The 13915-nt window shown below is 38.6% G+C and overlaps 1 protein-coding gene across 1 annotated transcript in view; it reads right to left on the reverse strand.

Annotated features, from left to right (window-relative positions):
- The window catches only part of LOC124149372 (voltage-dependent calcium channel gamma-7 subunit-like), a 46579-nt gene extending 46186 nt beyond the window's left edge, over nucleotides 1–393 (reverse strand). The window contains exon 1 of the mRNA XM_046520909.2: nucleotides 282–393. The gene's annotated coding sequence lies outside the window, so the exon portion shown is untranslated. The remainder of the gene's footprint in view (nucleotides 1–281) is intronic.
- Nucleotides 394–13915: the final 13522 nt, after the last annotated feature.

Consider the following 13915-nt stretch of genomic DNA (forward strand, 5'->3'; position numbering starts at 1 on the left):
CATGTATCATATGTTCATAGATATGTCACTATTTTTGTATGATTTGTTAATTGTGTTATGTAGAACCAAGGTTAAGTTCACAATAGTAAATGTCACCCAAGATTTCACACAGCAAGTGTGCATTGAGTAAGGAGAACTTGGTCATAGTTGAATAGAAAATGTCTACTAAATATAATTACTTTTTAGAATTCTTCATTTATTTCAGTGTTTGCTTAAAATGAATTTGTTTCAAAATTATAATTCAATAGTTGCATACAAACACTACAATAGTTTATACTTACAGTTATGTGAAGCATATGAAATCTATTGAACATAAAGCATCCCCGGTACAATCCATCAACAGGTGACTCTAAACAGAAACGATCGCTCTTGTTTACACACGATGCCTATCGATCATTCCTGAAACTCATAAAACGCTCGTTTTCACGATAACTTCATTTTATATACTCCATAACATCGTCTGTCACGTGCTTTGTTAACTTCCTGAGGCGAAACCACACCCCTTTTACCCCGTGCCAATCACAGCTGTAACATACAACGCATACTAACTCTCCATCTCCATCAACCCCAGTCAAAAATAAAATCAATAGGTGTCATCCCAACCTGGGCTCGCGCCAAAGGGTTTTGGTAGATTATACGGGCGTATGGTACATAGCAATAACGTATTGTAACACCATGCAGAGGCCTCTTAGCAAATTGTATCTGGATGAACCAAACGAAACCTCACGGGGCAGCCTCTCGGCAAGACGCCATGAACAGGAGAATGATACCACACGAAATACGTTTGAAACGTCTTGGACACAATACCATCCTCTGCTTAGGAATACTATACTACCAGTTACCAATGTGTGGAAGCGAGTATGCGCTCCATACCATTATATGGTAAAGGCATCGATCATGATAAGAAAGCTTGGCGCTTCAAAGACCTTATTACCACGATCGTGCTCAATTGGCAGGTATATGTGCGAACAAGTCCTTTCTTTTCTCTCGAATAAGCAGCCCGGGGCTTGGTATAAAATTGTTAGACTTGTGATCAGGTGGTTGTTACGTGGCCAGAGCTGAAACACGGTTAGAGCATGAACTGTCCAGTCAAGGAGACGCTTTGCTGTATAAAGTGACTTGGGAAGATTGTTAATACGTGGGCAGGAATATTTGATTTGCGCAGTAAACAGGCGAAAGTATCCTCGAGGACCAGATCTTTAGGCAGAACATGCTGTTTAAGCGTAAAGAATATTGCTCAATAAAACTATTCAAGTTGATTTACTTGGGGCCATGATTATAAAAGTCGCGACATAACATGATTGTATGGTAGATATTGAATAATTCATAAGAACATCAGTAGAATGTAAGGACGGAAAAAGAAACAGGGTTCGGAGAACTCTATATTTTGTAATTTGTGTAACTATCATTCGAATGTTCATCAGATGTCTGTTGTTGTGAAGAGGGGATATATAAGTAAAATCATACCTTGACCTCCACAACTCCAAGACGCTCGTCATAAAGTAATGACAAGGTACTTTTCGTGTCACTTGTCTGTGATATTGCTTACTCTTTTCAGTGATCCATGCATACAATTTTCATCCCTATGTTGTCCTTTACGCTCTCTGGCGTTGACGTTTTGATTCGAATAATATCTCGTTATCTATCATTGACAATCGGTCGTTGAGATTCGTGTACCCTGATACATATATACGTATTAATAAGAAAGTGGCATATATAGATCAATACAGCTGGGAATTATTACACACTGTGATGAATCACCAAGGATCGGAGTGGAATAACGATGATACACAATCCCTGTGTCTTGGGCTAGGTACAGGCGTGGTTCAGAGAGCTTTCTTCTCAGCAGTCAGTGGTCTACCTAAGCTATGTAATGCCATGACCGGATACATTACAGGCTGGTGCTATATGTTTGAGACTGTTAAATAATTCTAGTGTCACATCAATATTTTATATAAACTTCTCATATATATATCGCGATATATTTGTGCTTGTCAAAACTTCTTTATGCACACAAGATCTTTCGCAGATCAACTTCTCTTAATTAGGTGTAATGTAAACTTTAACGTAGTCATAGGCGATGCACGACAGCAGTATTTGTGAAGTCATAATGCCTATGACGTAATGTCTATGACGCAATGCCTATGATGTATGATCTTGTGTGCATAAAGGATTTTTGACAAGCACAAATACGAGTGAGAGACACACAAAGAGAGCGAATTTCATACACAAGAAATCAAAACATACAACCAATACAAATATTGTCGTGATATTTGTGTATTGTATTCCGAGTGTATTCCATGCCCATATAGAACAGTTACGTAAAGACACAGGTGCATGAATTGAAGCATTACTTGAGTGTTCTTCAAAAGTTCGTTCAGTCGAATTAAAGCATGATGTGTATACCGTGATAACTGTTCTATTTTAGAATTATCAATGAATAGCATTTATCCTCTTCGTAGAGCGTCTTTGTACGTCATGTTGATATTCGTTATGTAATTATTTACAGCTAAGATTAACAAAATTGAAATCATGAACACAAAGTGATTTTCGTCTTCAATTTACTGATTACAAAATAAGCAAAAACGTATTGATATTCGTATATGGAATTTGTTTCTTCCTCTTTTGACCAGGATGTCAGTAAAGCCAAACCTAGCCTGACCTGCCCAAATCTTCTCAGGTTACAATAGACATTTTGTATGACCGGTTCTATGAGAAGACCATTCTTGATATTACAAATTGATTACACGATCACGAAGACACTTTCAATAATGTGTTTGGATTCCACATAGATTTTTCTGGACATATAAAACCACACACGCTAGAGAACAGTAACTGTCTAATACTGTTAAAATACAATATTGCAGATGTTGCAGTTAATTAATAAATTCCGCTGTTTTGACATACATATTTTACATATCAAACTTCATTCTTCAAATAACGTTTATGAATTTATAAACGCTCTTTCAGTTCAATAGCTCATCTTACACATTTGAAGAATTCACATTCAGCTAATGTACAACATTTATTTTGTTTTTGTTTTTTGTTTTTTTTTGCTTCACGATGAAATATTTGAAAGAGACGTGAGAATCGTTCGGTGATTGCGTTTATCTACTTTGTCCAGCTACAATTATGGCGAACAACTCACTAAACATCTCTCTCTCAAAAATAGCGTTGTCTAATTTACGACGTCATCAAGTTGCGACGGCATGTTCGAATCTCCAGAAATGACGTCATGATAGAACAATGTTTTTTGGTGAAATAAACCACGCTTCGCTCTTCATTGTTCTTTGCGATTTATCGCGTAGCTGTCTTATATTTATACAATATACTTGTTAATTGTATACCATTTGTTTCTTATTTTTTGGTTTCACACTGAATTCATTTACGTATAGATTTATGGTTTAACCTAATGTTTCAATTTGGAGACGACACGATATGGATATCTATCCTCAGTGGTTCAGAGCAAATTGTCAACAAGGAAAGCAAATGTCATCTGAAGTTTACTGAGAAAACAATATGTGTAATGCTGGATTTCTCATTGATAACATCTATGTAAAATTTGGGGTAAAACATTAAGGTAAAAAGAAGGCATCCCCATGGATACATAGTGTGCTCCCCTTCTTGCTTATCTGTTTCTTTATGCATAAAAATCGGAATTTCTGCTCGGATTGGCAAAGTCAAAACACGGTTATTTTGCCAAGAATTTAACTTCAGCTTCAGATCTATCGGAGATCTCATATCGTTCAATAACCATCAAATAGTCAATTCCCTTCCACTGATTTACCTACCTGAACTAGAAATAAAGGAGACCAGTGAGACCGCCTCATCTGGTTTACATGTAGATCTATACATAACGATTCAGAGTGACAAAACACTCTCAACAAGACTGTGGGACACGAGGGATGACTCCAACTTCCTTCATGTCGAGCAATATTTCAGCATATTCCAGCCTTTGGTGTTTACATTTCCCAACTTCTGAGATACAACCGAGCATGCTTTTTCTATCAATATTTCATACGACACTTGCTCAGAAGTTATTTGATCAAGGTTACAGTAAAGGACTCAACAGTAAAGGACTCAAAAAAGTTTTATGGTACACATGTGGAGGACATTTCCAAATTTGAGGCATCAGAGACCAAATTATGTCCAATACAATTCCCTAGTTTGACTTGTACAATATGTTCCCGTGTTTTTTTAGGTGAAGAATTGACTTGCCTTTGCATGCGTGTGTGACGGTTTCCACCGATGGGACAGAATACGCTCACCTTTTCACGAACACATGATGTCATCACTATTTGATAGTGATTCATAAACACATGCTCATGATATAGTCAGAATCGTACATTCGATTTCTATTGGATCTGGAAAGGGTTTTGTCTCTTTTATTAAAAGACATCACATTTATATGTATACAAACTCGCAAATATGGATCACTTTAAATAAATTACTGTTGAGGAAACTTTAGATATAGCTGAATTGAAATCACTTCGTATTCATGATTAATTATCCTTAATCCTTAACTTTGTCAATCAGGACGATTAAACTCAGATCTGTACCGTATTATAATAATGTTATCATGAGGTTCATTGTACAGTCCGTCCAGGTTTACAATCAAACGACAACCTGCAAAATGTCGATTTCATTGCCCTCGTTGTTAATAACAACGTAAACAATTCGATTGTCTTCTTCAGCATCTAAGTCCTGTCTGATCCACTTCAACAATGAACCAATCAGTGCAGAGACCTCTTCTTTCTTGTCTCCGGGGCTCAAAAGGAACGCTTCACTAGAAGCGGTGTTGATGACTTTCACAAAATATATTATCTACAGTGTTCAGGCAAAGAGTCCAAGCATTCATGGTCACTCTAAGCAGATTCCGGCATACGTGTCTGGAATGAAAGGACACAGTGCTAGCGGAAATAGTTCAATGTTGTGGATATCAACAACACAAGACTCTTTCCGAACTGCCAGCTAAGCTTCAAGGATGGCCAGGACACAGCCAGTGCCCACCTTACATGAAATATGAATTGTGAAGAATTGTGTAAATATTTGTGTCACAGTTAATCGGTTATGGTTAAACTATCATATGATGTCAAAGTAAGAGATCGATTCCTAATGCGCGTTATTGTAATCCCTAAATGGCCTGTAGACATTTGTGTCTGTGTTTACTTGAAACTACATAATATTGTTCAATCGACCTTGAGAATTTTAGTGTTTGTATTTTTCTGTCGATGAACAATGTGAATAAATGTCACCAACTGGTGGTTGTAGGAATCATTGTTTCTAAAATAATAAATACATTTTCCATCCTGATGCCAGGTTATGACAACTATCTGTTTTTGGAAACTGTTTAAAATGTCAACATTTCTAGTTGTTTGTATTTAAATGAAAATAGTCTTGGCAGGAAGGTTTGGTTGGCTACTGTCACTATGTGTGTCAATTTAGAAGCATTAGACATTTGACATTAGAAGCATTGCTTAGAACTGTGTAATGTTTCAGTGCAGTTAATCACTATATAATGACTTGTGATGCGAGTAGTGGCATGGCATTTGTAACTTTCATTGCATAACATCTCGTATTCTGGAATCGTATTAACGAGCTCCGCAATTTCCACCATGTTTCTTTTTGGGCGATTTTGGTAATGATTAAGTTTGTCTGTATATTTACCAAAGGCGTTGCCTTGTGTAATGTACACCCCTCCTATTACAATTGCTGCATCTCATTATGTGACCTGTACTTGACTGACGTATGCTGTTTGCCTACTCAGTCTGATATATGTAGCTATGTTATAAACAGTGAGCAAGACTTCACGTCTAGGGGTACGTGTGGTGAGGTCGAATGGGGTTTAACTTGTACTATGCCAGTGTTATAGTGTCAGCCAACTTATTTTCCAAAAACAGATTGCCAAATCAGATACAATATACTGACTGTGAGTCGACTAGTTTTTGTTTTATCCCCAAGGTAACAACAAGTACCGTTTTTTAACGCGGCCGCTGATGGAAACACCGGCTTTTCGTTCTCCGGGGTAGAAAACAATCACCATACAAACAAATACAACGTACCATTCTATTGTCATTGTGGCCGGATCATTTTGGTTGTAGAAAGAGCCAAGGATTTGTTAATAAACTGGAAATATTCATTTCAGATCAGGTTTTAAACAAAATATTAATTCTTCGCTGGATATGCCGGATAAGCTCTGAAGAAAATGTGTTGTGAAGAAGAAATATATTGTTCAGCTCTTCCCACCACAGACAGAAATTGCCTGTTTATGATATAGTCGGAAATGTACAATCGATCCTGCTTTTGGCGGAGATGTGTTATGAATATGGTACGGTTTGTGTCGCTTTTATTTATTTGAGACTCTTCGTTGACACCAATTTCCAAGATCAGAAACGGGACGAATCTTTGATTCGAACCCATTTGACCTAACATGGATTCTGCACTTTAGACCATTGGGCCACCCGTAACATCAACATCTTCATACCATATTACCAATGCAGGAAGCACTAACGTATACATTTTCCGAAACATTTGCAATGTCCAAGAAAGATGTTTTAGAAGATTTTTTCTCTATATAAGTTAAATCAAACGTGAAATTCCTTTTTACAACCACATCTAGATGCTTTTATCATTGAAATAGGATTAAGAGATTGATTTATTTGCAGACAAATAATTTGAATTTATGGTCAACAGATGCTCGTTTTAAGTTCGAATAAAAGTTACGGTGTAGTTTTATTGTTTGCTAAAACGCTTTTTATTTCCCTAAAGGGTTGGATTACGTTTCAAGATGTGTTCTAATGACTTGCTACTGTACGCTTGATTTGTGCCTAGCAGAGGTACTTAACGTCTGGCGATCGGAGCTATTTTCAGTGGTCATTCTGTTAAAAAGCACTTCGCCACATTCCCGTGGGGTTGTCTCACGAGAACAAAGGTCCACGACAACAGTTGGACAATGAGGCAGACAGATTATATGGAATTAAGAAAGAGTTGTGCTGCTTCGTCATCGGAAACTTCAATAAAAGTATTCTGAGCACTGGATTGAACATAATGTTATTATGACTATGAACATATAACCAAGATGCCTGTGTGGTTTAAGAAACTATATCATCCTGCTTGGTACTAGACGACGTAAAGTCACTTGCTTATATGAGGAGAAATCTGAAAAAGTCTTGTGTGGTGGTGTCGACTTCCAGATGAAACAATAAGTTAACCCAGAAGTCTATACGTAAAAGACAGTGTGAAACGAACAAACAACAAAGATGTGGGATACAATTAACAATTGTATTATTAAATAAACCAAGCTGATAAATCAATACATATTACTGCACAGCAATTACAATGGCCGTATACAATAAAGTGGCTGCACAACATTCAATGGCAATAAATATTTAATAAATAATATTACTACGATTACACTGGCAGTAATAAATATAATAGCAATGGTAATAGCATCTTCCCGAGGCAAGGGAGTTAACTGACTTCAGTTTCCACGTGGACTTTTATAGCCAGTTAACGTCCTTGCCTCGGGAAGATGTGGTGATAGCAAAATGTGATAATAATATTCACCTACCAGCAAGAGTGGTCAGGCTTCAAAATAGGCCCAGGCTGGATATCCAGGGTAAAAACACTTCACACACCCACTGGTCTTGATGTAATGTAAGATGTAATATGAAATGAGAGGGCATGTGTTTGCCCACTTATATATATAAATACCTTCTAGAAACTTTCCTACCATTCCGGATTAGTCTATTGCTGTTCTAGGACATTCCAGGTCGTACTGGATTAGTCTGTATCCTTTCTAGATTCCAGATTCCACTTGAATTCAAAAGCATCAAAATATTGTCGCCACGCCACAGCTCTCCTTAGACAGTACTACATTCATGACAACTAACCATTGTCAAACCACAATGCTATGAACTGCTACTGAACCTCAGCAGAAACAATGTAATACAATATTGTACACTGCGATCTAACAGCCTAAAGGAATTATTCGTACAATATTTCTTACGGGAGGTTACTTTGTTCATGACTTTATTCAAGACGCATGTAGGCAATCGGCCCATATTCACAACAGTGGTCCAGTATTGCATGTACAAAACATTGTTAGGTTGTGGTTGACAAAGTATGGACACCAGACAATCAGTTGCTAATTCAACCTATCTGACCTGCACCTATCTGCATTTTGGCTTCTTTGATTTTATATGGTATTGAGTGTTTGCGTTTAGCGGAGACTTTGTGTGACGATTGAAATGATTTTGTTGTTTTATGTCAATGAAATCAATATCCAAAGATGCCTCATAAAGCATATACATATCGCCAGCAATGATTGCATGTATAATAACGCAGTAAAGTCAAAGTTGGGACGGTCCAGGGTTCGACATAGCGTTATGTATTTTTATCTCGAATTCTAGATAAGCGGGCAAATTGCTGTATATTTATATAGTGAGGTGGTCGGGAGAATAGTGAGAATAGGTGCGGGATATCGATACATTCGAGGTAACGGGGTTCGAGATAACCAGGTTCAGCTGTGTTCAAATTAAATGTGTCAGTTCAACCGACAGCAGTTGTAAAACTGGTGTGATAACATGATCTTCGGATCAGTAATATATAACGTATGTATTTACTGTGTGTCCCCACTGTAGCTATATATTTCCACAACATTAATTAGCAGTGTTACTCATACTGAATAGGTGAGGTGAACTGAAATGGGGTTTAATGTCGCGTACAAGATCATTGCACTTGTCTAATGTCGATTTTAAAGTGCAAGCCCGCTGACATACCATGCCGCAGTTTAACATGAACACTCCGATCACACACTGTATACATACTCCAAGCCGACAACTCCTTTATTTAGTCCCTCAGCCGAGCGCCAGACAGGGTAACAATAAGTACCATCTTTAAACGTCTTTTGGTAAGACGCGGCCGGAGACCGAACCACCGACCTTCCGGTCCGCTCTCCGGGAAGACGCTCCACCATACAAGTCCACGGAGATCGAACCACCGACCTTCCGGTCCGCTCTCCGCGCAGACGCTCCATCACACAAGTCCACGGAGATCGAACCACCGACCTTCCGCTCTCCGGGAAGACGCTCCATCACACAAGTCCACGGAGATCGAACCACCAACCTTCCGCTATCCGGGAAGACGCTCCACCACACAAGTCCACGGAGACCGAACCACCGACCTTTCGCTCTTCGGGCAGACGCTCCACCACTCAAGTCCACGGAGATCGAACCACCGACCTGCCATTCCGCTCTCCGGGCAGACGCTCCACCGCACTTGTCCACGGCAGAGGTCCCATCATTTATAGTTCATAATTGATCATGACTGCTTGATTCACTTGTGTAAAATAGCCGTGAACATTTTGACATAGTACCCAATGATGTCACTGTATCTTGATTGTGCAGTGAAACAGAGGCGACGATGAACTCCCGTACGTCCACATCGTGTTCGTCACCTGCAAGGGCAACAGTAGATTGCAATAGTTTAGTTAGCTACCGGTAGGGCATGATATGCTTACCCTTTACGCGAACACCTGGTGTCATAAATGATTTTAAGTGATCCATTTGTATCTTTTTAACCCCTCTTCGGACTTTTACGCCCGATGGAATCTATTTCGCTGGATAATCGAGACCGGTTATTCTCTGGGTTTGACGTTTATATGTTCACGAGTTTAGGCTTGGAGACTTGACTGACAGCGTCGCGTTGTACCCCGATGACGTAGATCATTGCTCATGATACTGATCACTGGAATGTCTGGTCAAGACTCCACGTTTACAGGCCGCCGTCGTATCTTGAATCGACATAATCGAGACTGATTATTCCTGGCGTTGACATTGAGATATATAATAAATGTTCCATCTATTGTCCTCGACTTTTGAGTGTAGGGAACATGAAATTAACATGTTTCTCGAAAACAAAAAAATGTTATTTGATTTTTATAATAAATGTCCTTCTTTTCCCCGACTATAAATGTGGTGTTGTCTTTACCGTTCCTCAATTGAAATAGCTGAAATGATATAAGAGGTGTTCTGAAAAAAACACAAAGAATCACCAGCGGCTTATCAGTTCTGTCCAGTTGGTTGTAAATGTTCAATGTCACGCTGATCTAGTAATACTGGGTTGGGCTACCTTCTCGAGAGATTGAGGAGTGGGTGAATGAAATATCACTTTAATATTAGAGAAGACCTGACTTTCGTCATCCGATATTTCAGTTGACTTGATAGAGGAAGTTCAACCGTTTATAAAAAGGCCAAGCTCTAATCACCAGCCAACAGCTCGCTGCAATTACTTCCAGATATAATTCTAAAAAGATTCCAGAGAATGTTTTATGCATCTCAAAATGAAATGTTAGCAAATATTTTGCCAAATCTCAAATGCATTTTTTTACTTGTTCAAATCAAAACGTAAGAACCACATTTGTTCGATTTTTGATGAATATTCTCTTCCTAAATGCCGATTAACCAAGGCTGAATATAGTGACTGAACCTTAATAAACTGTGATGATTAAACGAGTTTTCATGGATGTATTTGCGGATCTCAAGTAATCAGTTTCGCACATGGCAACACCAGGACCCTTTAGTATTCCGCTCTCTGAATATGCTGTAGGATGCCATCTAGGTGGATAAACAGTAAAGTCGTGTCGGACATTACAATCAACTCCTTTGAAGAGAACTTGTACTCTTTTCCTGACTACTGGTATAGAGCAGGTATTTATAGAAATATGTTGAGATGGCTTAAAATCTCTCTTAAAGGAAACATATTATATTGACACATGTATCTGTTCTGCTTATATCAAATGTTCATTGAGATTTGTGGCTAATAGCATCACTCAATACACGAGAGTCGACACGTTAATTTCATTACATGAACAACATCAAATCGAAGCTGTCAAAATCTAGTATCAAAGGTTTCTCCAAGGCTCTCCTGGGAAACCGATGTCTGTGCCCAGTATATATACTATGTGGTAAAGGACTTTAATAGTAGTTTCCATCATGATCTATGTATCGTTTGGTGCGTCTGTGCAATGATGAAGAGAGCAGTTCCCAGAAATCCCTAGATTACGCCAGGAATTACAATGGCCTAGCTATTCCTGTCACATTGCATCTCAAGTTAAAGTCCATTAATAATTAAAACCTTCAAACATTAATACTCCATCTTTGTCACTTGAAAAGGATTATACTCCAAACAAATGGAAACATGAGCAATATAAACGGCTGACAAGAATTATGATTGTAACATTGGTGTTCAATAAATAAAAGCGAAAACTCCTTTCCGTATTCATTAGAAATCTCTGCCAAAAGCGATTGTACAATTCCAACTATGTCATGAGCATGTGTTTATGAATCACTATCAAATAGTGATGATACCAGGTGTTCGCGAAAAGGTGAGCTTGCTCTGCCAAACCGGTGGCACCGGTCACGTGTTCTGTCCCACCGGTAGCACCATCGTTGTTGAAACGCGAGGTCAACCACACTGTCCTATTGTGTCAAGTGTAATCAAACATTGAGATGTTGTCGCCAGCAAAGCATGAATCACTGGCCCCATGAACGCCACTTTTATGAAGAATCAACCACAAAGTGAGTAATTATAAAATCGAGTTATGAATGGTTCTTTTTATGAAACCGTTTAAATAATTAAGAGTCCAGGTAATTATGATCCATCGATGATTCATGCCTTTGTTGCAGTCAGTTTGGGAATACAGTTTATACGTTCATCTAATTCTCCTTTCTAGTACGTTGCTTCAAAAGACCACATTGTGAATATTAGAGGCCGACTATTGAGGATGATAGGGGGGTGTATAGGGGGTCTAGGGTTCTATCGAAAATTATATTCTTGAAGATGATAACTTTTCTTCATTTTGTTGGAACAAAAGGAACCTGTCTGCAACAACAATAAAATTGTCAGAATGTGTTTTTAGGAAAATATATTTTACTCATAGTTTTAATTAAAACATTATCTGGATTTGCAGCGGAAAAATATCCGATCTCAATAAAAAAAAATCCCACCCACGACAACGCCCCAGATTATCTTAATGGTCGGTCCCCTATATCGTAAACTTTTATTTTTACTAGCATTGCTGTGCCACAAGGTTGACATATTCATACTTACTATTGGGTGAGTGTTATCTCTGTATCTGTTAGAAATTGATATTTGCATTTATATCACGTCGAAATACCAATTTACCATTTTGGGGTTCCTAGATCCAAAAATGTAAATGTGAACTTTAAAATCACTTGGTTATTGCGCCGATCCCAGTTTCAAAATATGAAGGGATTCATCTTCTGACTGACCTGTCATGACAGTGTTCCTGTCTAATAGCATACGAATTTCCATTTCCGTTTTTCCAATTTTCGTTCCCATGTTTTTGTCACTATTTTGAATTCAATTTGTACAGAAAAATACACGTTTAAGTATGTTTGTGTCATTCGAAAGAGCCTCTGACAGAAAGATCGACATTCAGATGCAAAACAGTTTCAGTAAAAAAGGCCCTAACTCATCAGGCAATGGAAATAACATGTCTTTCACATTATCCAAACATGCCCCTTGTTAATGCACACATCTGTACTACACGGGTGCCAAATTAACAGTAATTCAATGTAATCGAAACCATCAAAGCAAGGGGATAATCTTTCTCGATTATCTGCCGAAACAGATTTCATTGGACGTAAGAGGCGAAATAGTGGTCAAAATTACATCAATGGATCACTGATCATCAGTGATGGCACCAGGTAGAAAGGGTAAGCATGTCCTGCTCAGCATTTTTGTTTGCAACGACGAGCCCAAACATGAATCGCTTTGCATAACCTGGAGCAGGTGGTGGAACTACCTTTCATGCGGAAAGTCCAAACGTCCACCTGTTTAGTATTCTCAGATTCATCGGATGTAAATGTATGTACAGTGATGACACCGGGTGCTCGCGAAAAGGGTCAGCAAGTTAAGCAAGTGGCAGCATTCACCACTTAAACAATTTGCGAAAGAAATGTGTCAGACAATCCAGTGATAGCAACACCGTACCTGATGATTGCAATAAGAGCAGAACCATCAGGTGGTCGCAATGGGTAACCAGACAACGTAGATCGTTCCCCATGCTATCAACCACTGGTTTTCCTTGCCCAGACAATAACATACTGTCGTTAGGCCTGACAAATCCTTTTCGTATTCTTAAGAAATCTCTGCCAAAAGCGACTGTACAGTTCCAACTATGTCATGAGCATGTGTTGCTGAATCACTATCCTAATAGGGATGACACTAGGTGTTCGCGAAAAGGTATCCCGCCCCACCGGTGGCACCCGTCGCGCGTTCTGTCCCACCGGTAGCACCATCGTTGTTGAAACGCGAGGTCAACCACACTGTCCTATTGTGTCAAGTGTAATCAAACATTGAGATGTTGTCGCTAGCAAAGCATGAATCACTGGCCCAATGAACGCCATGTTTATGAATTATCATCCACAAACTAGATGAATTGTTGATAAAAGTGAGTAATTATGAAATCGAATTATGATTGTTTTTTATGAAACTGTTTAGATAATTAAGAGTCCAGGTAATTATGATCCATCGATGATTCATGCCTTTGTTGCAGTCAGTTTGGGAATACAGTTTATACGTTCAACGAATTCTCCTTTCCAGAACGTTGCTTCAAGAGACTAAATTCTGTGTATTTGAGACCGACTACTGGGGATTAAAAGGAGAGGGTGTATGGGAGGGTGGGGGGCATTCTCTCGAAAAATATAAATTGTTCCCAAACATTCTTAAAAATCATACCTATAAATAAAACTGCAATGTGAGTTGACAACGTAAGACGGCATCAAATTGTTTAGGGAAATACAAGTATGTGTACATGTTCTCTAATATTCAGAATGTTAATAATACATCCAGCTACGTAGGTATTACGAAAAAGAATTGGTCCCCTGCA

The sequence above is a fragment of the Haliotis rufescens genome, unplaced genomic scaffold, assembly GCF_023055435.1.
Source record: "Haliotis rufescens isolate VD_foot unplaced genomic scaffold, xgHalRufe1.0.p SCAF_11, whole genome shotgun sequence".
NCBI lineage: Eukaryota > Metazoa > Mollusca > Gastropoda > Lepetellida > Haliotidae > Haliotis > Haliotis rufescens.